The 17,345-nt window shown below is 45.4% G+C and overlaps 37 non-coding genes and 16 pseudogenes across 37 annotated transcripts in view; all 53 read right to left on the reverse strand.

Moving 5' to 3' along the window:
• LOC133005878 (5S ribosomal RNA) overlaps nucleotides 1–105 on the reverse strand; it is a 119-nt gene extending 14 nt beyond the window's left edge. Inside the window, exon 1 of the ribosomal RNA XR_009678442.1 lies at nucleotides 1–105. This exon is cut by the window's left edge and continues 14 nt beyond it. This is a non-coding gene — a ribosomal RNA (5S ribosomal RNA).
• Nucleotides 106–319: 214 nt separating this feature from the next.
• Nucleotides 320–438, reverse strand: LOC133006690 (5S ribosomal RNA). The gene has a single exon (XR_009679207.1). It is a non-coding gene; the product is annotated as a 5S ribosomal RNA (ribosomal RNA).
• Nucleotides 439–652: 214 nt separating this feature from the next.
• On the reverse strand, nucleotides 653–771 carry LOC133007354 (5S ribosomal RNA). The gene has a single exon (XR_009679832.1). It is a non-coding gene; the product is annotated as a 5S ribosomal RNA (ribosomal RNA).
• Nucleotides 772–985: 214 nt separating this feature from the next.
• On the reverse strand, nucleotides 986–1,104 carry LOC133007666 (5S ribosomal RNA). The gene has a single exon (XR_009680124.1). It is a non-coding gene; the product is annotated as a 5S ribosomal RNA (ribosomal RNA).
• A 214-nt stretch (nucleotides 1,105–1,318) lies between these two features.
• LOC133006368 (5S ribosomal RNA) lies at nucleotides 1,319–1,437 on the reverse strand. Its single transcript, XR_009678902.1, has one exon. It is a non-coding gene; the product is annotated as a 5S ribosomal RNA (ribosomal RNA).
• Nucleotides 1,438–1,651: 214 nt separating this feature from the next.
• Nucleotides 1,652–1,770, reverse strand: LOC133006054 (5S ribosomal RNA). Its single transcript, XR_009678609.1, has one exon. It is a non-coding gene; the product is annotated as a 5S ribosomal RNA (ribosomal RNA).
• Nucleotides 1,771–1,984: 214 nt separating this feature from the next.
• Nucleotides 1,985–2,103, reverse strand: LOC133006032 (5S ribosomal RNA). Its single transcript, XR_009678589.1, has one exon. It is a non-coding gene; the product is annotated as a 5S ribosomal RNA (ribosomal RNA).
• A 214-nt stretch (nucleotides 2,104–2,317) lies between these two features.
• LOC133006008 (5S ribosomal RNA) lies at nucleotides 2,318–2,436 on the reverse strand. The gene has a single exon (XR_009678566.1). It is a non-coding gene; the product is annotated as a 5S ribosomal RNA (ribosomal RNA).
• A 214-nt stretch (nucleotides 2,437–2,650) lies between these two features.
• On the reverse strand, nucleotides 2,651–2,769 carry LOC133005879 (5S ribosomal RNA). Its single transcript, XR_009678443.1, has one exon. It is a non-coding gene; the product is annotated as a 5S ribosomal RNA (ribosomal RNA).
• Nucleotides 2,770–2,983: 214 nt separating this feature from the next.
• LOC133005880 (5S ribosomal RNA) lies at nucleotides 2,984–3,102 on the reverse strand. The gene has a single exon (XR_009678444.1). It is a non-coding gene; the product is annotated as a 5S ribosomal RNA (ribosomal RNA).
• A 214-nt stretch (nucleotides 3,103–3,316) lies between these two features.
• LOC133007537 (5S ribosomal RNA) lies at nucleotides 3,317–3,434 on the reverse strand. Its single transcript, XR_009680002.1, has one exon. It is a non-coding gene; the product is annotated as a 5S ribosomal RNA (ribosomal RNA).
• A 214-nt stretch (nucleotides 3,435–3,648) lies between these two features.
• Nucleotides 3,649–3,767, reverse strand: LOC133006717 (5S ribosomal RNA). Its single transcript, XR_009679232.1, has one exon. It is a non-coding gene; the product is annotated as a 5S ribosomal RNA (ribosomal RNA).
• A 214-nt stretch (nucleotides 3,768–3,981) lies between these two features.
• LOC133007355 (5S ribosomal RNA) lies at nucleotides 3,982–4,100 on the reverse strand. Its single transcript, XR_009679833.1, has one exon. It is a non-coding gene; the product is annotated as a 5S ribosomal RNA (ribosomal RNA).
• Nucleotides 4,101–4,314: 214 nt separating this feature from the next.
• On the reverse strand, nucleotides 4,315–4,433 carry LOC133007356 (5S ribosomal RNA). The gene has a single exon (XR_009679834.1). It is a non-coding gene; the product is annotated as a 5S ribosomal RNA (ribosomal RNA).
• A 214-nt stretch (nucleotides 4,434–4,647) lies between these two features.
• LOC133007667 (5S ribosomal RNA) lies at nucleotides 4,648–4,766 on the reverse strand. The gene has a single exon (XR_009680125.1). It is a non-coding gene; the product is annotated as a 5S ribosomal RNA (ribosomal RNA).
• Nucleotides 4,767–4,980: 214 nt separating this feature from the next.
• On the reverse strand, nucleotides 4,981–5,099 carry LOC133006361 (5S ribosomal RNA). The gene has a single exon (XR_009678895.1). It is a non-coding gene; the product is annotated as a 5S ribosomal RNA (ribosomal RNA).
• Nucleotides 5,100–5,313: 214 nt separating this feature from the next.
• On the reverse strand, nucleotides 5,314–5,432 carry LOC133006066 (5S ribosomal RNA). Its single transcript, XR_009678621.1, has one exon. It is a non-coding gene; the product is annotated as a 5S ribosomal RNA (ribosomal RNA).
• Nucleotides 5,433–5,646: 214 nt separating this feature from the next.
• Nucleotides 5,647–5,765, reverse strand: LOC133007668 (5S ribosomal RNA). The gene has a single exon (XR_009680126.1). It is a non-coding gene; the product is annotated as a 5S ribosomal RNA (ribosomal RNA).
• A 214-nt stretch (nucleotides 5,766–5,979) lies between these two features.
• LOC133006478 (5S ribosomal RNA) lies at nucleotides 5,980–6,098 on the reverse strand. The gene has a single exon (XR_009679006.1). It is a non-coding gene; the product is annotated as a 5S ribosomal RNA (ribosomal RNA).
• Nucleotides 6,099–6,312: 214 nt separating this feature from the next.
• LOC133006618 (5S ribosomal RNA) lies at nucleotides 6,313–6,431 on the reverse strand. Its single transcript, XR_009679139.1, has one exon. It is a non-coding gene; the product is annotated as a 5S ribosomal RNA (ribosomal RNA).
• Nucleotides 6,432–6,645: 214 nt separating this feature from the next.
• Nucleotides 6,646–6,764, reverse strand: LOC133005882 (5S ribosomal RNA). The gene has a single exon (XR_009678446.1). It is a non-coding gene; the product is annotated as a 5S ribosomal RNA (ribosomal RNA).
• Nucleotides 6,765–6,978: 214 nt separating this feature from the next.
• On the reverse strand, nucleotides 6,979–7,097 carry LOC133007718 (5S ribosomal RNA; annotated as a pseudogene).
• A 214-nt stretch (nucleotides 7,098–7,311) lies between these two features.
• LOC133007818 (5S ribosomal RNA) lies at nucleotides 7,312–7,430 on the reverse strand (annotated as a pseudogene).
• A 214-nt stretch (nucleotides 7,431–7,644) lies between these two features.
• LOC133007784 (5S ribosomal RNA) lies at nucleotides 7,645–7,753 on the reverse strand (annotated as a pseudogene).
• Nucleotides 7,754–7,967: 214 nt separating this feature from the next.
• Nucleotides 7,968–8,086, reverse strand: LOC133005883 (5S ribosomal RNA). Its single transcript, XR_009678447.1, has one exon. It is a non-coding gene; the product is annotated as a 5S ribosomal RNA (ribosomal RNA).
• A 214-nt stretch (nucleotides 8,087–8,300) lies between these two features.
• LOC133007785 (5S ribosomal RNA) lies at nucleotides 8,301–8,409 on the reverse strand (annotated as a pseudogene).
• A 214-nt stretch (nucleotides 8,410–8,623) lies between these two features.
• LOC133007698 (5S ribosomal RNA) lies at nucleotides 8,624–8,742 on the reverse strand. Its single transcript, XR_009680154.1, has one exon. It is a non-coding gene; the product is annotated as a 5S ribosomal RNA (ribosomal RNA).
• Nucleotides 8,743–8,956: 214 nt separating this feature from the next.
• LOC133007850 (5S ribosomal RNA) lies at nucleotides 8,957–9,075 on the reverse strand (annotated as a pseudogene).
• Nucleotides 9,076–9,289: 214 nt separating this feature from the next.
• On the reverse strand, nucleotides 9,290–9,398 carry LOC133007861 (5S ribosomal RNA; annotated as a pseudogene).
• A 214-nt stretch (nucleotides 9,399–9,612) lies between these two features.
• Nucleotides 9,613–9,721, reverse strand: LOC133007800 (5S ribosomal RNA; annotated as a pseudogene).
• A 214-nt stretch (nucleotides 9,722–9,935) lies between these two features.
• Nucleotides 9,936–10,054, reverse strand: LOC133006619 (5S ribosomal RNA). Its single transcript, XR_009679140.1, has one exon. It is a non-coding gene; the product is annotated as a 5S ribosomal RNA (ribosomal RNA).
• A 214-nt stretch (nucleotides 10,055–10,268) lies between these two features.
• LOC133006584 (5S ribosomal RNA) lies at nucleotides 10,269–10,387 on the reverse strand. The gene has a single exon (XR_009679106.1). It is a non-coding gene; the product is annotated as a 5S ribosomal RNA (ribosomal RNA).
• Nucleotides 10,388–10,601: 214 nt separating this feature from the next.
• On the reverse strand, nucleotides 10,602–10,720 carry LOC133007272 (5S ribosomal RNA). Its single transcript, XR_009679755.1, has one exon. It is a non-coding gene; the product is annotated as a 5S ribosomal RNA (ribosomal RNA).
• Nucleotides 10,721–10,934: 214 nt separating this feature from the next.
• Nucleotides 10,935–11,053, reverse strand: LOC133007357 (5S ribosomal RNA). The gene has a single exon (XR_009679835.1). It is a non-coding gene; the product is annotated as a 5S ribosomal RNA (ribosomal RNA).
• Nucleotides 11,054–11,267: 214 nt separating this feature from the next.
• LOC133007359 (5S ribosomal RNA) lies at nucleotides 11,268–11,386 on the reverse strand. Its single transcript, XR_009679836.1, has one exon. It is a non-coding gene; the product is annotated as a 5S ribosomal RNA (ribosomal RNA).
• Nucleotides 11,387–11,600: 214 nt separating this feature from the next.
• On the reverse strand, nucleotides 11,601–11,719 carry LOC133007699 (5S ribosomal RNA). Its single transcript, XR_009680155.1, has one exon. It is a non-coding gene; the product is annotated as a 5S ribosomal RNA (ribosomal RNA).
• A 214-nt stretch (nucleotides 11,720–11,933) lies between these two features.
• On the reverse strand, nucleotides 11,934–12,052 carry LOC133005990 (5S ribosomal RNA). Its single transcript, XR_009678549.1, has one exon. It is a non-coding gene; the product is annotated as a 5S ribosomal RNA (ribosomal RNA).
• A 214-nt stretch (nucleotides 12,053–12,266) lies between these two features.
• Nucleotides 12,267–12,385, reverse strand: LOC133006595 (5S ribosomal RNA). Its single transcript, XR_009679117.1, has one exon. It is a non-coding gene; the product is annotated as a 5S ribosomal RNA (ribosomal RNA).
• Nucleotides 12,386–12,599: 214 nt separating this feature from the next.
• LOC133006620 (5S ribosomal RNA) lies at nucleotides 12,600–12,718 on the reverse strand. Its single transcript, XR_009679141.1, has one exon. It is a non-coding gene; the product is annotated as a 5S ribosomal RNA (ribosomal RNA).
• Nucleotides 12,719–12,932: 214 nt separating this feature from the next.
• Nucleotides 12,933–13,051, reverse strand: LOC133005884 (5S ribosomal RNA). Its single transcript, XR_009678448.1, has one exon. It is a non-coding gene; the product is annotated as a 5S ribosomal RNA (ribosomal RNA).
• Nucleotides 13,052–13,265: 214 nt separating this feature from the next.
• Nucleotides 13,266–13,384, reverse strand: LOC133007719 (5S ribosomal RNA; annotated as a pseudogene).
• A 214-nt stretch (nucleotides 13,385–13,598) lies between these two features.
• LOC133007819 (5S ribosomal RNA) lies at nucleotides 13,599–13,717 on the reverse strand (annotated as a pseudogene).
• Nucleotides 13,718–13,931: 214 nt separating this feature from the next.
• Nucleotides 13,932–14,040, reverse strand: LOC133007787 (5S ribosomal RNA; annotated as a pseudogene).
• A 214-nt stretch (nucleotides 14,041–14,254) lies between these two features.
• LOC133005885 (5S ribosomal RNA) lies at nucleotides 14,255–14,373 on the reverse strand. Its single transcript, XR_009678449.1, has one exon. It is a non-coding gene; the product is annotated as a 5S ribosomal RNA (ribosomal RNA).
• Nucleotides 14,374–14,587: 214 nt separating this feature from the next.
• Nucleotides 14,588–14,696, reverse strand: LOC133007789 (5S ribosomal RNA; annotated as a pseudogene).
• Nucleotides 14,697–14,910: 214 nt separating this feature from the next.
• Nucleotides 14,911–15,029, reverse strand: LOC133007318 (5S ribosomal RNA). Its single transcript, XR_009679798.1, has one exon. It is a non-coding gene; the product is annotated as a 5S ribosomal RNA (ribosomal RNA).
• Nucleotides 15,030–15,243: 214 nt separating this feature from the next.
• LOC133007851 (5S ribosomal RNA) lies at nucleotides 15,244–15,362 on the reverse strand (annotated as a pseudogene).
• A 214-nt stretch (nucleotides 15,363–15,576) lies between these two features.
• Nucleotides 15,577–15,685, reverse strand: LOC133007833 (5S ribosomal RNA; annotated as a pseudogene).
• Nucleotides 15,686–15,899: 214 nt separating this feature from the next.
• Nucleotides 15,900–16,008, reverse strand: LOC133007801 (5S ribosomal RNA; annotated as a pseudogene).
• Nucleotides 16,009–16,222: 214 nt separating this feature from the next.
• Nucleotides 16,223–16,341, reverse strand: LOC133006621 (5S ribosomal RNA). Its single transcript, XR_009679142.1, has one exon. It is a non-coding gene; the product is annotated as a 5S ribosomal RNA (ribosomal RNA).
• Nucleotides 16,342–16,555: 214 nt separating this feature from the next.
• Nucleotides 16,556–16,674, reverse strand: LOC133005886 (5S ribosomal RNA). Its single transcript, XR_009678450.1, has one exon. It is a non-coding gene; the product is annotated as a 5S ribosomal RNA (ribosomal RNA).
• A 214-nt stretch (nucleotides 16,675–16,888) lies between these two features.
• LOC133007720 (5S ribosomal RNA) lies at nucleotides 16,889–17,007 on the reverse strand (annotated as a pseudogene).
• Nucleotides 17,008–17,221: 214 nt separating this feature from the next.
• LOC133007820 (5S ribosomal RNA) lies at nucleotides 17,222–17,340 on the reverse strand (annotated as a pseudogene).
• Nucleotides 17,341–17,345: the final 5 nt, after the last annotated feature.

The following is a 17,345-nucleotide window of genomic DNA, read 5'->3' on the forward strand; positions in this document are numbered from 1 at the left end:
GGTATTCCCAGGCGGTCTCCCATCCAAGTACTAACCAAGCCCGACCCTGCTTAGCTTCCGAGATCAGACGAGATCGGGCGTGCTCAGGGTGGTATGGCCGTAAGCGAGAGACTCAACCTACAATACCTTATTTATACATGTGAACCACCACCACCATCATCAAATCATGACAATTATCAATCATTTCCATCAGTAATAATGTCAGGGTTCCATATCCTTGTTTTCTTTGATGGTGAGTCTTTCCTGCTCTTTCCAAGATGTTTCTCCTTTAAAGCAGCAGCAACCGTTCCCTCTGCTGTTTGCAAAGCAAATTCGAAAAAGCTTACAGCACCTGGTATCCCCAGGCGGTCTCCCATCCAAGTACTAACCAAGCCCGACCCTGCTTAGCTTCCGAGATCAGACGAGATCGGGCGTGCTCAGGGTGGTATGGCCGTAAGCGAGAGACTCAACCCACAATACCTTATTTATACATGTGAACCACCACCACCATCATCAAATCATGACAATTATCAAGCATTTCCATCAGTAATAATGTCAGGGTTCCATATCCTTGTTTTCTTTGATGGTGAGTCTTTCCTGCTCTTTCCAAGATGTTTCTCCTTTAAAGCAGCAGCAACCGTTCCCTCAGCTGGTTGCAAAGCAAATTCGAAAAAGCTTACAGCACCTGGTATTCCCAGGCGGTCTCCCATCCAAGTACTAACCAAGCCAGACCATGCTTAGCTTCCGAGATCAGACGAGATCGGGCGTGCTCAGGGTGGTATGGCCGTAAGCGAAAGACTCAACCCACAATACCTTATTTATACATGTGAACCACCACCACCATCATCAAATCATGACAATTATCAATCATTTCCATCAGTAATAATGTCAGGGTTCCATATCCTTGTTTTCTTTGATGGTGAGTCTTTCCTGCTCTTTCCAAGATGTTTCTCCTTTAAAGCAGCAGCAACCGTTCCCTCTGCTGGTTGCAAAGCAAATTCTAAAAAGCTTCCAGCACCTGGTATTCTCAGGCGGTCTCCCATCCAAGAACTAACCAAGCCCGACCCTGCTTAGCTTCCGAGATCAGACGAAATCGGGCGTGCTCAGGGTGGTATGGCCGTAAGCGAAAGACTCAACCCACAATACCTTATTTATACATGTGAACCACAACCACCATCATCAAATCATGACAATTATCAAGCATTTCCATCAGTAATAATGTCAGGGTTCCCTATCCTTGTTTTCTTTGATGGTGAGTCTTTCCTGCTCTTTCCAAGATGTTTCTCCTTTAAAGCAGCAGCAACTGTTCCCTCTGCTGGTTGCAAAGCTTATTCGAAAAAGCTTACAGCACCTGGTATTCCCAGGCGGTCTCCCATCCAAGTACTAACCAAGCCCGACCCTGCTTAGCTTCCGAGATCAGACGAGATCGGGCGTGCTCAGGGAAGTATGGCCGTAAGCGAGAGACTCAACCCACAATACCTTATTTATACATGTGAACCACCACCACCATCATCAAATCATGACAATTATCAAGCATTTCCATCAGTAATAATGTCAGGGTTCCCTATCCTTGTTTTCTTTGATGGTGAGTCTTTCCTGCTCTTTCCAAGATGTTTCTCCTTTAAAGCAGCAGCAACTGTTCCCTCTGCTGGTTGCAAAGCTTATTCGAAAAAGCTTACAGCACCTGGTATTCCTAGGCGGTCTCCCATCCAAGTACTAACCAAGCCCGACCCTGCTTAGCTTCCGAGATCAGACGAGATCGGGCGTGCTCAGGGTGGTATGGCCGTAAGCGAGAGACTCAACCCACATTACCTTATTTATACATGTGAACCACCACCACCATCATCAAATCATGACAATTATCAATCATTTTCATCAGTAATAATTTCAGGGTTCCATATCCTTGTTTTCTTTGATGTTGAGTCTTTCCTGCTCTTTCCAAGATGTTTCTCCTTTAAAGCAGCAGCAACCGTTCCCTCTGCTGGTTGCAAAGCAAATTCGAAAAAGCTTACAGCACCTGGTATTCCCAGGCGGTCTCCCATCCAAGTACTAACCAAGCCCGACCCTGCTTAGCTTCCGAGATCAGACGAGATCGAGCGTGCTCAGGGTGGTATGGCCGTAAGCGAAAGACTCAACCCACAATACCTTATTTATACATGTGAACCACCACCACCATCATCAAATCATGACAATTATCAAGCATTTCCATCAGTAATAATGTCAGGGTTCCATATCCTTGTTTTCTTTGATGGTGAGTCTTTCCTGCTCTTTCCAAGATGTTTCTCCTTTAAAGCAGCAGCAACCGTTCCCTCAGCTGGTTGCAAAGCAAATTCGAAAAAGCTTACAGCACCTGGTATTCCCAGGCGGTCTCCCATTCAAGTACTAACCAAGCCCGACCCTGCTTAGCTTCCGAGATCAGACGAGATCGGGCGTGCTCAGGGTGGTATGGCCGTAAGCGAAAAACTCAACCCACAATACCTTATTTATACATGTGAACCACCACCACCATCATCAAATCATGACAATTATCAATCATTTCCATCAGTAATAATGTCAGGGTTCCATATCCTTGTTTTCTTTTATGTTGAGTCTTTCCTGCTCTTTTCAAGATGTTTCTCCTTTAAAGCAGCAGCAACCGTTCCCTCTGCTGGTTGCAAAGCAAATTCGAAAAAGCTTACAGCACCTGGTATTCCCAGGCGGTCTCCCATCCAAGTACTAACCAAGCCCGACCCTGCTTAGCTTCCGAGATCAGACGAGATCGGGCGTGCTCAGGGTGGTATGGCCGTAAGCGAAAGACTCAACCCACAATACCTTATTTATACATGTGAACCACCACCACCATCATCAAATCATGACAATTATCAATCATTTCCATCAGTAATAATGTCAGGGTTCCATATCCTTGTTTTCTTTGATGTTGAGTCTTTCCTGCTCTTTCCAAGATGTTTCTCCTTTAAAGCAGCAGCAACCGTTCCCTCTGCTGGTTGCAAAGCAAATTCGAAAAAGCTTACAGCACCTGGTATTCCCAGGCGGTCTCCCATCCAAGTACTAACCAAGCCCGACCCTGCTTAGCTTCCGAGATCAGACGAGATCGGGCGTGCTCAGGGTGGTATGGCCGTAAGCGAAAGACTCAACCCACAATACCTTATTTATACATGTGAACCACCACCACCATCATCAAATCATGACAATTATCAATCATTTCCATCAGTAATAATGTCAGGGTTCCATATCCTTGTTTTCTTTGATGTTGAGTCTTTCCTGCTCTTTCCAAGATGTTTCTCCTTTAAAGCAGCAGCAACCGTTCCCTCAGCTGGTTGCAAAGCAAATTCGAAAAAGCTTACAGCACCTGGTATTCCCAGGCGGTCTCCCATCCAAGTACTAACCAAGCCCGACCATGCTTAGCTTCCGAGATCAGACGAGATCGGCGTGCTCAGGGTGGTATGGCCGTAAGCGAAAGACTCAACCCACAATACCTTATTTATACATGTGAACCACCACCACCATCATCAAATCATGACAATTATCAAACATTTCCATCAGTAATAATGTCAGGGTTCCATATCCTTGTTTTCTTTGATGTTGAGTCTTTCCTGCTCTTTCCAAGATGTTTCTCCTTTAAAGCAGCAGCAACCGTTCCCTCTGCTGGTTGCAAAGCAAATTCGAAAAAGCTTACAGCACCTGGTATTCCCAGGCGGTCTCCCATCCAAGTACTAACCAAGCCCGACCCTGCTTAGCTTCCGAGATCAGACGAGATCGGGCGTGCTCAGGGTGGTATGGCGGTAAGCGAAAAACTCAACCCACAATACCTTATTTATACATGTGAACCACCACCACCATCATCAAATCATGACAATTATCAATCATTTCCATCAGTAATAATGTCAGGGTTCCATATCCTTGTTTTCTTTTATGTTGAGTCTTTCCTGCTCTTTTCAAGATGTTTCTCCTTTAAAGCAGCAGCAACCGTTCCCTCTGCTGGTTGCAAAGCAAATTCGAAAAAGCTTACAGCACCTGGTATTCCCAGGCGGTCTCCCATCCAAGTACTAACCAAGCCAGACCATGCTTAGCTTCCGAGATCAGACGAGATCGGGCGTGCTCAGGGTGGTATGGCCGTAAGCGAAAGACTCAACACACAATACCTTATTTATACATGTGAACCACCACCACCATCATCAAATCATGACAATTATCAATCATTTCCATCAGTAATAATGTCAGGGTTCCATATCCTTGTTTTCTTTGATGGTGAGTCTTTCCTGCTCTTTCCAAGATGTTTCTCCTTTAAAGCAGCAACAACCGTTCCCTCAGCTGGTTGCAAAGCAAATTCGAAAAAGCTTACAGCACCTGGTATTCCCAGGCGGTCTCCCATCCAAGTACTAACCAAGCCAGACCATGCTTAGCTTCCGAGATCAGACGAGATCGGGCGTGCTCAGGGTGGTATGGCCGTAAGCGAAAGACTCAACCCACAATACCTTATTTATACATGTGAACCACCACCACCATCATCAAATCATGACAATTATCAATCATTTCCATCAGTAATAATGTCAGGGTTCCATATCCTTGTTTTCTTTGATGGTGAGTCTTTCCTGCTCTTTCCAAGATGTTTCTCCTTTAAAGCAGCAGCAACCGTTCCCTCTGCTGGTTGCAAAGCAAATTCTAAAAAGCTTCCAGCACCTGGTATTCTCAGGCGGTCTCCCATCCAAGAACTAACCAAGCCCGACCCTGCTTAGCTTCCGAGATCAGACGAAATCGGGCGTGCTCAGGGTGGTATGGCCGTAAGCGAAAGACTCAACCCACAATACCTTATTTATACATGTGAACCACAACCACCATCATCAAATCATGACAATTATCAAGCATTTCCATCAGTAATAATGTCAGGGTTCCCTATCCTTGTTTTCTTTGATGGTGAGTCTTTCCTGCTCTTTCCAAGATGTTTCTCCTTTAAAGCAGCAGCAACTGTTCCCTCTGCTGGTTGCAAAGCTTATTCGAAAAAGCTTACAGCACCTGGTATTCCCAGGCGGTCTCCCATCCAAGTACTAACCAAGCCCTACCCTGCTTAGCTTCCGAGATCAGACGAGATCGGGCGTGCTCAGGGTGGTATGGCCGTAAGCGAGAGACTCAACCCACATTACCTTATTTATACATGTGAACCACCACCACCATCATCAAATCATGACAATTATCAATCATTTTCATCAGTAATAATTTCAGGGTTCCATATCCTTGTTTTCTTTGATGTTGAGTCTTTCCTGCTCTTTCCAAGATGTTTCTCCTTTAAAGCAGCAGCAACCGTTCCCTCTGCTGGTTGCAAAGCAAATTCGAAAAAGCATACAGCACCTGGTATTCCCAGGCGGTCTCCCATCCAAGTACTAACCAAGCCCGACCCTGCTTAGCTTCCGAGATCAGACGAGATCGGGCGTGCTCAGGGTGGTATGGCCGTAAGCGAAAGACTCAACCCACAATACCTTATTTATACATGTGAACCACCACCACCATCATCAAATCATGACAATTATCAATCATTTCCATCAGTAATAATGTCAGGGTTCCATATCCTTGTTTTCTTTGATGGTGAGTCTTTCCTGCTCTTTCCAAGATGTTTCTCCTTTAAAGCAGCAGCAACCGTTCCCTCTGCTGGTTGCAAAGCAAATTCTAAAAAGCTTCCAGCACCTGGTATTCTCAGGCGGTCTCCCATCCAAGAACTAACCAAGCCCGACCCTGCTTAGCTTCCGAGATCAGACGAAATCGGGCGTGCTCAGGGTGGTATGGCCGTAAGCGAAAGACTCAACCCACAATACCTTATTTATACATGTGAACCACAACCACCATCATCAAATCATGACAATTATCAAGCATTTCCATCAGTAATAATGTCAGGGTTCCCTATCCTTGTTTTCTTTGATGGTGAGTCTTTCCTGCTCTTTCCAAGATGTTTCTCCTTTAAAGCAGCAGCAACTGTTCCCTCTGCTGGTTGCAAAGCTTATTCGAAAAAGCTTACAGCACCTGGTATTCCCAGGCGGTCTCCCATCCAAGTACTAACCAAGCCCTACCCTGCTTAGCTTCCGAGATCAGACGAGATCGGGCGTGCTCAGGGTGGTATGGCCGTAAGCGAGAGACTCAACCCACATTACCTTATTTATACATGTGAACCACCACCACCATCATCAAATCATGACAATTATCAATCATTTTCATCAGTAATAATTTCAGGGTTCCATATCCTTGTTTTCTTTGATGTTGAGTCTTTCCTGCTCTTTCCAAGATGTTTCTCCTTTAAAGCAGCAGCAACCGTTCCCTCTGCTGGTTGCAAAGCAAATTCGAAAAAGCATACAGCACCTGGTATTCCCAGACGGTCTCCCATCCAAGTACTAACCAAGCCCGACCCTGCTTAGCTTCCGAGATCAGACGAGATCGGGCGTGCTCAGGGTGGTATGGCCGTAAGCGAAAGACTCAACCCACAATACCTTATTTATACATGTGAACCACCACCACCATCATCAAATCATGACAATTATCAAGCATTTCCATCAGTAATAATGTCAGGGTTTCATATCCTTGTTTTCTTTGATGGTGAGTCTTTCCTGCTCTTTCCAAGATGTTTCTCCTTTAAAGCAGCAGCAACCGTTCCCTCAGCAGGTTGCAAAGCAAATTCAAAAAAGCTTACAGCACCTGGTATTCCCAGGCGGTCTCCCATCCAAGTACTAACCAAGCCCGACCCTGCTTAGCTTCCGAGATCAGACGAGATCGGGCGTGCTCAGGGTGGTATGGCCGTAAGCGAAAGACTCAACCCAAAATACCTTATTTATACATGTGAACCACCACCACCATCATCAAATCATGACAATTATCAAACATTTCCATCAGTAATAATGTCAGGGTTCCATATCCTTGTTTTCTTTGATGGTGAGTCTTTCCTGCTCTTTCCAAGATGTTTCTCCTTTAAAGCAGCAGCAACCGTTCCCTCTGCTGGTTGCAAAGCAAATTCTAAAAAGCTTCCAGCACCTGGTATCCCCAGGCGGTCTCCCATCCAAGTACTAACCAAGCCCGACCCTGCTTAGCTTCCGAGATCAGACGAGATCGTGCGTGCTCAGGGTGGTATGGCCGTAAACGAAAGACTCAACCCACAATACCTTATTTATACATGTGAACCACCACCACCATCATCAAATCATGACAATTATCAATCATTTCCATCAGTAATAATGTCAGGGTTCCATATCCTTGTTTTCTTTGATGGTGAGTCTTTCCTGCTCTTTCCAAGATGTTTCTCCTTTAAAGCAGTAGCAACCGTTCCCTCTACTGGTTGCAAAGCAAATTCTAAAAAGCTTCCAGCACCTGGTATTCTCAGGCTGTCTCCCATCCAAGAACTAACCAAGCCCGACCATGCTTAGCTTCCGAGATCAGACGAGATCGGGCGTGCTCAGGGTGGTATGGCCGTAAGCGAAAGACTCAACCCACAATACCTTATTTATACATGTGAACCACAACCACCATCATCAAATCATGACAATTATCAAGCATTTCCATCAGTAATAATGTCAGGGTTCCATATCCTTGTTTTCTTTGATGTTGAGTCTTTCCTGCTCTTTCCAAGATGTTTCTCCTTTAAAGCAGCAGCAACCGTTCCCTCTGCTGGTTGCAAAGCAAATTCGAAAAAGCTTACAGCACCTGGTATTCCCAGGCGGTCTCCCATCCAAGTACTAACCAAGCCCGACCCTGCTTAGCTTCCGAGATCAGGCGTGCTCAGGGTGGTATGGCCGTAAGCGAAAGACTCAACCCACAATACCTTATTTATACATGTGAACCACCACCACCATCATCAAATCATGACAATTATCAATCATTTCCATCAGTAATAATGTCAGCGTTCCATATCCTTATTTTCTTTGATGTTGAGTCTTTCCTGCTCTTTCCAAGATGTTTCTCCTTTAAAGCAGCAGCAACCGTTCCCTCTGCTGGTTGCAAAGCAAATTCGAAAAAGCTTACAGCACCTGGTATTCCCAGGCGGTCTCCCATCCAAGTACTAACCAAGCCCGACCCTGCTTAGCTTCCGAGATCAGACGAGATCGGGCGTGCTCAGGGTGGTATGGCCGTAAGCGAAAGACTCAACCCACAATACCTTATTTATACATGTGAACCACAACCACCATCATCAAATCATGACAATTATCAAGCATTTCCATCAGTAATAATGTCAGGGTTCCCTATCCTTGTTTTCTTTGATGGTGAGTCTTTCCTGCTCTTTCCAAGATGTTTCTCCTTTAAAGCAGCAGCAACCGTTCCCTCTGCTGGTTGCAAAGCAAATTCGAAAAAGCTTACAGCACCTGGTATTCCCAGGCGGTCTCCCATCCAAGTACTAACCAAGCCCGACCCTGCTTAGCTTCCGAGATCAGGCGTGCTCAGGGTGGTATGGCCGTAAGCGAAAGACTCAACCCACAATACCTTATTTATACATGTGAACCACCACCACCATCATCAAATCATGACAACTATCAATCATTTCCATCAGTAATAATGTCAGGGTTCCATATCCTTATTTTCTTTGATGTTGAGTATTTCCTGCTCTTTCCAAGATGTTTCTCCTTTAAAGCAGCAGCAACCGTTCCCTCTGCTGGTTGCAAAGCAAATTCGAAAAAGCTTACAGCACCTGGTATTCCCAGGCGGTCTCCCATCTAAGTACTAACCAAGCCCGACCATGCTTAGCTTCCGAGATCAGACGAGATTGGGCGTGCTCAGGGTGATATGGCCGTAAACGTAAGACTCAACCCACAATACCTTATTTATACATGTGAACCACCACCACCATCATCAAATCATTACAATTATCAAGCATTTCCATCAGTAATAATGTCAGGGTTCCATATCCTTGTTTTCTTTGATGGTGAGTCTTTCCTGCTCTTTCCAAGATGTTTCTCCTTTAAAGCAGCAGCAACCGTTCCCTCTACTGGTTGCAAAGCAAATTCTAAAAAGCTTCCAGCACCTGGTATTCTCAGGCTGTCTCCCATCCAAGAACTAACAAAGCCCGACCATGCTTAGCTTCCGAGATCAGACGAGATCGGGCGTGCTCAGGGTGGTATGGCCGTAAGCGAAAGACTCAACCCACAATACCTTATTTATACATGTGAACCACAACCACCATCATCAAATCATGACAATTATCAAGCATTTCCATCAGTAATAATGTCAGGGTTCCCTATCCTTGTTTTCTTTGATGGTGAGTCTTTCCTGCTCTTTCCAAGATGTTTCTCCTTTAAAGCAGCAGCAACCGTTCCCTCTGCTGGTTGCAAAGCAAATTCGAAAAAGCTTACAGCACCTGGTATTCCCAGGCGGTCTCCCATCCAAGTACTAACCAACTCTGACCCTGCTTAGCTTCCGAGATCAGGCGTGCTCAGGGTGGTATGGCCGTAAGCGAAGGACTCAACCCACAATACCTTATTTATACATGTGAACCACCACCACCATCATCAAATCATGACAATTATCAATCATTTCCATCAGTAATAATGTCAGGGTTCCATATCCTTGTTTTCTTTGATGTTGAGTCTTTCCTGCTCTTTCCAAGATGTTTCTCCTTTAAAGCAGCAGCAACCGTTCCCTCTGCTGGTTGCAAAGCAAATTCGAAAAAGCTTACAGCACCTGGTATTCTCAGGCGGTCTCCCATCCAAGTACTAACCAAGCCCGACCCTGCTTAGCTTCCGAGATCAGGCGTGCTCAGGGTGGTATGGCCGTAAGCGAAAGACTCAACCCACAATACCTTATTTATACATGTGAACCACCACCACCATCATCAAATCATGACAATTATCAAGCATTTCCATCAGTAATAATGTCAGGGTTCCATATCCTTGTTTTCTTTGATGGTGAGTCTTTCCTGCTCTTTCCAAGATGTTTCTCCTTTAAAGCAGCAGCAACCGTTCCCTCTGCTGGTTGCAAAGCAAATTCGAAAAAGCATACAGCACCTGGTATTCCCAGACGGTCTCCCATCCAAGTACTAACCAAGCCCGACCCTGCTTAGCTTCCGAGATCAGACGAGATCGGGCGTGCTCAGGGTGGTATGGCCGTAAGCGAAAGACTCAACCCACAATACCTTATTTATACATGTGAACCACCACCACCATCATCAAATCATGACAATTATCAATCATTTCCATCAGTAATAATGTCAGGGTTCCATATCCTTGTTTTCTTTGATGTTGAGTCTTTCCTGCTCTTTCCAAGATGTTTCTCCTTTAAAGCAGCAGCAACCGTTCCCTCAGCTGGTTGCAAAGCAAATTCGAAAAAGCTTACAGCACCTGGTATTCCCAGGCGGTCTCCCATCCAAGTACTAACCAAGCCCGACCATGCTTAGCTTCCGAGATCAGACGAGATCGGGCGTGCTCAGGGTGGTATGGCCGTAAGCGAAAGACTCAACCCACAATACCTTATTTATACATGTGAACCACCACCACCATCATCAAATCATGACAATTATCAAACATTTCCATCAGTAATAATGTCAGGGTTCCATATCCTTGTTTTCTTTGATGTTGAGTCTTTCCTGCTCTTTCCAAGATGTTTCTCCTTTAAAGCAGCAGCAACCGTTCCCTCTGCTGGTTGCAAAGCAAATTCGAAAAAGCTTACAGCACCTGGTATTCCCAGGCGGTCTCCCATCCAAGTACTAACTAAGCCCGACCCTGCTTAGCTTCCGAGATCAGACGAGATCGGGCGTGCTCAGGGTGGTATGGCGGTAAGCGAAAAACTCAACCCACAATACCTTATTTATACATGTGAACCACCACCACCATCATCAAATCATGACAATTATCAATCATTTCCATCAGTAATAATGTCAGGGTTCCATATCCTTGTTTTCTTTTATGTTGAGTCTTTCCTGCTCTTTTCAAGATGTTTCTCCTTTAAAGCAGCAGCAACCGTTCCCTCTGCTGGTTGCAAAGCAAATTCGAAAAAGCTTACAGCACCTGGTATTCCCAGGCGGTCTCCCATCCAAGTACTAACCAAGCCAGACCATGCTTAGCTTCCGAGATCAGACGAGATCGGGCGTGCTCAGGGTGGTATGGCCGTAAGCGAAAGACTCAACACACAATACCTTATTTATACATGTGAACCACCACCACCATCATCAAATCATGACAATTATCAATCATTTCCATCAGTAATAATGTCAGGGTTCCATATCCTTGTTTTCTTTGATGGTGAGTCTTTCCTGCTCTTTCCAAGATGTTTCTCCTTTAAAGCAGCAACAACCGTTCCCTCAGCTGGTTGCAAAGCAAATTCGAAAAAGCTTACAGCACCTGGTATTCCCAGGCGGTCTCCCATCCAAGTACTAACCAAGCCAGACCATGCTTAGCTTCCGAGATCAGACGAGATCGGGCGTGCTCAGGGTGGTATGGCCGTAAGCGAAAGACTCAACCCACAATACCTTATTTATACATGTGAACCACCACCACCATCATCAAATCATGACAATTATCAATCATTTCCATCAGTAATAATGTCAGGGTTCCATATCCTTGTTTTCTTTGATGGTGAGTCTTTCCTGCTCTTTCCAAGATGTTTCTCCTTTAAAGCAGCAGCAACCGTTCCCTCTGCTGGTTGCAAAGCAAATTCTAAAAAGCTTCCAGCACCTGGTATTCTCAGGCGGTCTCCCATCCAAGAACTAACCAAGCCCGACCCTGTTTAGCTTCCGAGATCAGACGAAATCGGGCGTGCTCAGGGTGGTATGGCCGTAAGCGAAAGACTCAACCCACAATACCTTATTTATACATGTGAACCACAACCACCATCATCAAATCATGACAATTATCAAGCATTTCCATCAGTAATAATGTCAGGGTTCCCTATCCTTGTTTTCTTTGATGGTGAGTCTTTCCTGCTCTTTCCAAGATGTTTCTCCTTTAAAGCAGCAGCAACTGTTCCCTCTGCTGGTTGCAAAGCTTATTCGAAAAAGCTTACAGCACCTGGTATTCCCAGGCGGTCTCCCATCCAGGTACTAACCAAGCCCGACCCTGCTTAGCTTCCGAGATCAGACGAGATCGGGCGTGCTCAGGGTGGTATGGCCGTAAGCGAGAGACTCAACCCACAATACCTTATTTATACATGTGAACCACCACCACCATCATCAAATCATGACAATTATCAAGCATTTCCATCAGTAATAATGTCAGGGTTCCCTATCCTTGTTTTCTTTGATGGTGAGTCTTTCCTGCTCTTTCCAAGATGTTTCTCCTTTAAAGCAGCAGCAACTGTTCCCTCTGCTGGTTGCAAAGCTTATTCGAAAAAGCTTACAGCACCTGGTATTCCCAGGCGGTCTCCCATCCAAGTACTAACCAAGCCCTACCCTGCTTAGCTTCCGAGATCAGACGAGATCGGGCGTGCTCAGGGTGGTATGGCCGTAAGCGAGAGACTCAACCCACATTACCTTATTTATACATGTGAACCACCACCACCATCATCAAATCATGACAATTATCAATCATTTTCATCAGTAATAATTTCAGGGTTCCATATCCTTGTTTTCTTTGATGTTGAGTCTTTCCTGCTCTTTCCAAGATGTTTCTCCTTTAAAGCAGCAGCAACCGTTCCCTCTGCTGGTTGCAAAGCAAATTCGAAAAAGCATACAGCACCTGGTATTCCCAGACGGTCTCCCATCCAAGTACTAACCAAGCCCGACCCTGCTTAGCTTCCGAGATCAGACGAGATCGGGCGTGCTCAGGGTGGTATGGCCGTAAGCGAAAGACTCAACCCACAATACCTTATTTATACATGTCAACCACCACCACCATCATCAAATCATGACAATTATCAAGCATTTCCATCAGTAATAATGTCAGGGTTTCATATCCTTGTTTTCTTTGATGGTGAGTCTTTCCTGCTCTTTCCAAGATGTTTCTCCTTTAAAGCAGCAGCAACCGTTCCCTCAGCAGGTTGCAAAGCAAATTCAAAAAAGCTTACAGCACCTGGTATTCCCAGGCGGTCTCCCATCCAAGTACTAACCAAGCCCGACCCTGCTTAGCTTCCGAGATCAGACGAGATCGGGCGTGCTCAGGGTGGTATGGCCGTAAGCGAAAGACTCAACCCAAAATACCTTATTTATACATGTGAACCACCACCACCATCATCAAATCATGACAATTATCAAACATTTCCATCAGTAATAATGTCAGGGTTCCATATCCTTGTTTTCTTTGATGGTGAGTCTTTCCTGCTCTTTCCAAGATGTTTCTCCTTTAAAGCAGCAGCAACCGTTCCCTCTGCTGGTTGCAAAGCAAATTCTAAAAAGCTTCCAGCACCTGGTATCCCCAGGCGGTCTCCCATCCAAGTACTAACCAAGCCCGACCCTGCTTAGCTTCCGAGATCAGACGAGATCGTGCGTGCTCAGGGTGGTATGGCCGTAAACGAAAGACTCAACCCACAATACCTTATTTATACATGTGAACCACCACCACCATCATCAAATCATGACAATTATCAATCATTTCCATCAGTAATAATGTCAGGGTTCCATATCCTTGTTTTCTTTGATGGTGAGTCTTTCCTGCTCTTTCCAAGATGTTTCTCCTTTAAAGCAGCAGCAACCGTTCCCTCTACTGGTTGCAAAGCAAATTCTAAAAAGCTTCCAGCACCTGGTATTCTCAGGCTGTCTCCCATCCAAGAACTAACCAAGCCCGACCATGCTTAGCTTCCGAGATCAGACGAGATCGGGCGTGCTCAGGGTGGTATGGCCGTAAGCGAAAGACTCAACCCACAATACCTTATTTATACATGTGAACCACAACCACCATCATCAAATCATGACAATTATCAAGCATTTCCATCAGTAATAATGTCAGGGTTCCATATCCTTGTTTTCTTTGATGTTGAGTCTTTCCTGCTCTTTCCAAGATGTTTCTCCTTTAAAGCAGCAGCAACCGTTCCCTCTGCTGGTTGCAAAGCAAATTCGAAAAAGCTTACAGCACCTGGTATTCCCAGGCGGTCTCCCATCCAAGTACTAACCAAGCCCGACCCTGCTTAGCTTCCGAGATCAGGCGTGCTCAGGGTGGTATGGCCGTAAGCGAAAGACTCAACCCACAATACCTTATTTATACATGTGAACCACCACCACCATCATCAAATCATGACAATTATCAATCATTTCCATCAGTAATAATGTCAGCGTTCCATATCCTTATTTTCTTTGATGTTGAGTCTTTCCTGCTCTTTCCAAGATGTTTCTCCTTTAAAGCAGCAGCAACCGTTCCCTCTGCTGGTTGCAAAGCAAATTCGAAAAAGCTTACAGCACCTGGTATTCCCAGGCGGTCTCCCATCCAAGTACTAACCAAGCCCGACCCTGCTTAGCTTCCGAGATCAGACGAGATCGGGCGTGCTCAGGGTGGTATGGCCGTAAGCGAAAGACTCAACCCACAATACCTTATTTATACATGTGAACCACAACCACCATCATCAAATCATGACAATTATCAAGCATTTCCATCAGTTATAATGTCAGGGTTCCCTATCCTTGTTTTCTTTGATGGTGAGTCTTTCCTGCTCTTTCCAAGATGTTTCTCCTTTAAAGCAGCAGCAACCGTTCCCTCTGCTGGTTGCAAAGCAAATTCGAAAAAGCTTACAGCACCTGGTATTCCCAGGCGGTCTCCCATCCAAGTACTAACCAAGCCCGACCCTGCTTAGCTTCCGAGATCAGGCGTGCTCAGGGTGGTATGGCCGTAAGCGAAAGACTCAACCCACAATACCTTATTTATACATGTGAACCACCACCACCATCATCAAATCATGACAACTATCAATCATTTCCATCAGTAATAATGTCAGGGTTCCATATCCTTATTTTCTTTGATGTTGAGTATTTCCTGCTCTTTCCAAGATGTTTCTCCTTTAAAGCAGCAGCAACCGTTCCCTCTGCTGGTTGCAAAGCAAATTCGAAAAAGCTTACAGCACCTGGTATTCCCAGGCGGTCTCCCATCTAAGTACTAACCAAGCCCGACCATGCTTAGCTTCCGAGATCAGACGAGATCGGGCGTGCTCAGGGTGATATGGCCGTAAACGTAAGACTCAACCCACAATACCTTATTTATACATGTGAACCACCACCACCATCATCAAATCATTACAATTATCAAGCATTTCCATCAGTAATAATGTCAGGGTTCCATATCCTTGTTTTCTTTGATGGTGAGTCTTTCCTGCTCTTTCCAAGATGTTTCTCCTTTAAAGCAGCAGCAACCGTTCCCTCTACTGGTTGCAAAGCAAATTCTAAAAAGCTTCCAGCACCTGGTATTCTCAGGCTGTCTCCCATCCAAGAACTAACAAAGCCCGACCATGCTTAGCTTCCGAGATCAGACGAGATCGGGCGTGCTCAGGGTGGTATGGCCGTAAGCGAAAGACTCAACCCACAATACCTTATTTATACATGTGAACCACAACCACCATCATCAAATCATGACAATTATCAAGCATTTCCATCAGTAATAATGTCAGGGTTCCCTATCCTTGTTTTCTTTGATGGTGAGTCTTTCCTGCTCTTTCCAAGATGTTTCTCCTTTAAAGCAGCAGCAACCGTTCCCTCTGCTGGTTGCAAAGCAAATTCGAAAAAGCTTACAGCACCTGGTATTCCCAGGCGGTCTCCCATCCAAGTACTAACCAAGCCTGACCCTGCTTAGCTTCCGAGATCAGGCGTGCTCAGGGTGGTATGGCCGTAAGCGAAGGACTCAACCCACAATACCTTATTTATACATGTGAACCACCACCACCATCATCAAATCATGACAATTATCAATCATTTCCATCAGTAATAATGTCAGGGTTCCATATCCTTGTTTTCTTTGATGTTGAGTCTTTCCTGCTCTTTCCAAGATGTTTCTCCTTTAAAGCAGCAGCAACCGTTCCCTCTGCTGGTTGCAAAGCAAATTCGAAAAAGCTTACAGCACCTGGTATTCTCAGGCGGTCTCCCATCCAAGTACTAACCAAGCCCGACCCTGCTTAGCTTCCGAGATCAGGCGTGCTCAGGGTGGTATGGCCGTAAGCGAAAGACTCAACCCACAATACCTTATTTATACATGTGAACCACCACCACCATCATCAAATCATGACAATTATCAAGCATTTCCATCAGTAATAATGTCAGGGTTCCATATCCTTGTTTTCTTTGATGGTGAGTCTTTCCTGCTCTTTCCAAGATGTTTCTCCTTTAAAGCAGCAGCAACCGTTCCCTCTGCTGGTTGCAAAGCAAATTCGAAAAAGCATACAGCACCTGGTATTCCCAGACGGTCTCCCATCCAAGTACTAACCAAGCCCGACCCTGCTTAGCTTCCGAGATCAGACGAGATCGGGCGTGCTCAGGGTGGTATGGCCGTAAGCGAAAGACTCAACCCACAATACCTTATTTATACATGTGAACCACCACCACCATCATCAAATCATGACAATTATCAAGCATTTCCATCAGTAATAATGTCAGGGTTTCATATCCTTGTTTTCTTTGATGGTGAGTCTTTCCTGCTCTTTCCAAGATGTTTCTCCTTTAAAGCAGCAGCAACCGTTCCCTCAGCAGGTTGCAAAGCAAATTCAAAAAAGCTTACAGCACCTGGTATTCCCAGGCGGTCTCCCATCCAAGTACTAACCAAGCCCGACCCTGCTTAGCTTCCGAGATCAGACGAGATCGGGCGTGCTCAGGGTGGTATGGCCGTAAGCGAAAGACTCAACCCAAAATACCTTATTTATACATGTGAACCACCACCACCATCATCAAATCATGACAATTATCAAACATTTCCATCAGTAATAATGTCAGGGTTCCATATCCTTGTTTTCTTTGATGGTGAGTCTTTCCTGCTCTTTCCAAGATGTTTCTCCTTTAAAGCAGCAGCAACCGTTCCCTCTGCTGGTTGCAAAGCAAATTCTAAAAAGCTTCCAGCACCTGGTATCCCCAGGCGGTCTCCCATCCAAGTACTAACCAAGCCCGACCCTGCTTAGCTTCCGAGATCAGACGAGATCGTGCGTGCTCAGGGTGGTATGGCCGTAAACGAAAGACTCAACCCACAATACCTTATTTATACATGTGAACCACCACCACCATCATCAAATCATGACAATTATCAATCATTTCCATCAGTAATAATGTCAGGGTTCCATATCCTTGTTTTCTTTGATGGTGAGTCTTTCCTGCTCTTTCCAAGATGTTTCTCCTTTAAAGCAGCAGCAACCGTTCCCTCTACTGGTTGCAAAGCAAATTCTAAAAAGCTTCCAGCACCTGGTATTCTCAGGCTGTCTCCCATCCAAGAACTAACCAAGCCCGACCATGCTTAGCTTCCGAGATCAGACGAGATCGGGCGTGCTCAGGGTGGTATGGCCGTAAGCGAAAG

Source organism: Limanda limanda, chromosome 7 (assembly GCF_963576545.1).
Source record: "Limanda limanda chromosome 7, fLimLim1.1, whole genome shotgun sequence".
NCBI classification, from domain to species: domain Eukaryota; kingdom Metazoa; phylum Chordata; class Actinopteri; order Pleuronectiformes; family Pleuronectidae; genus Limanda; species Limanda limanda.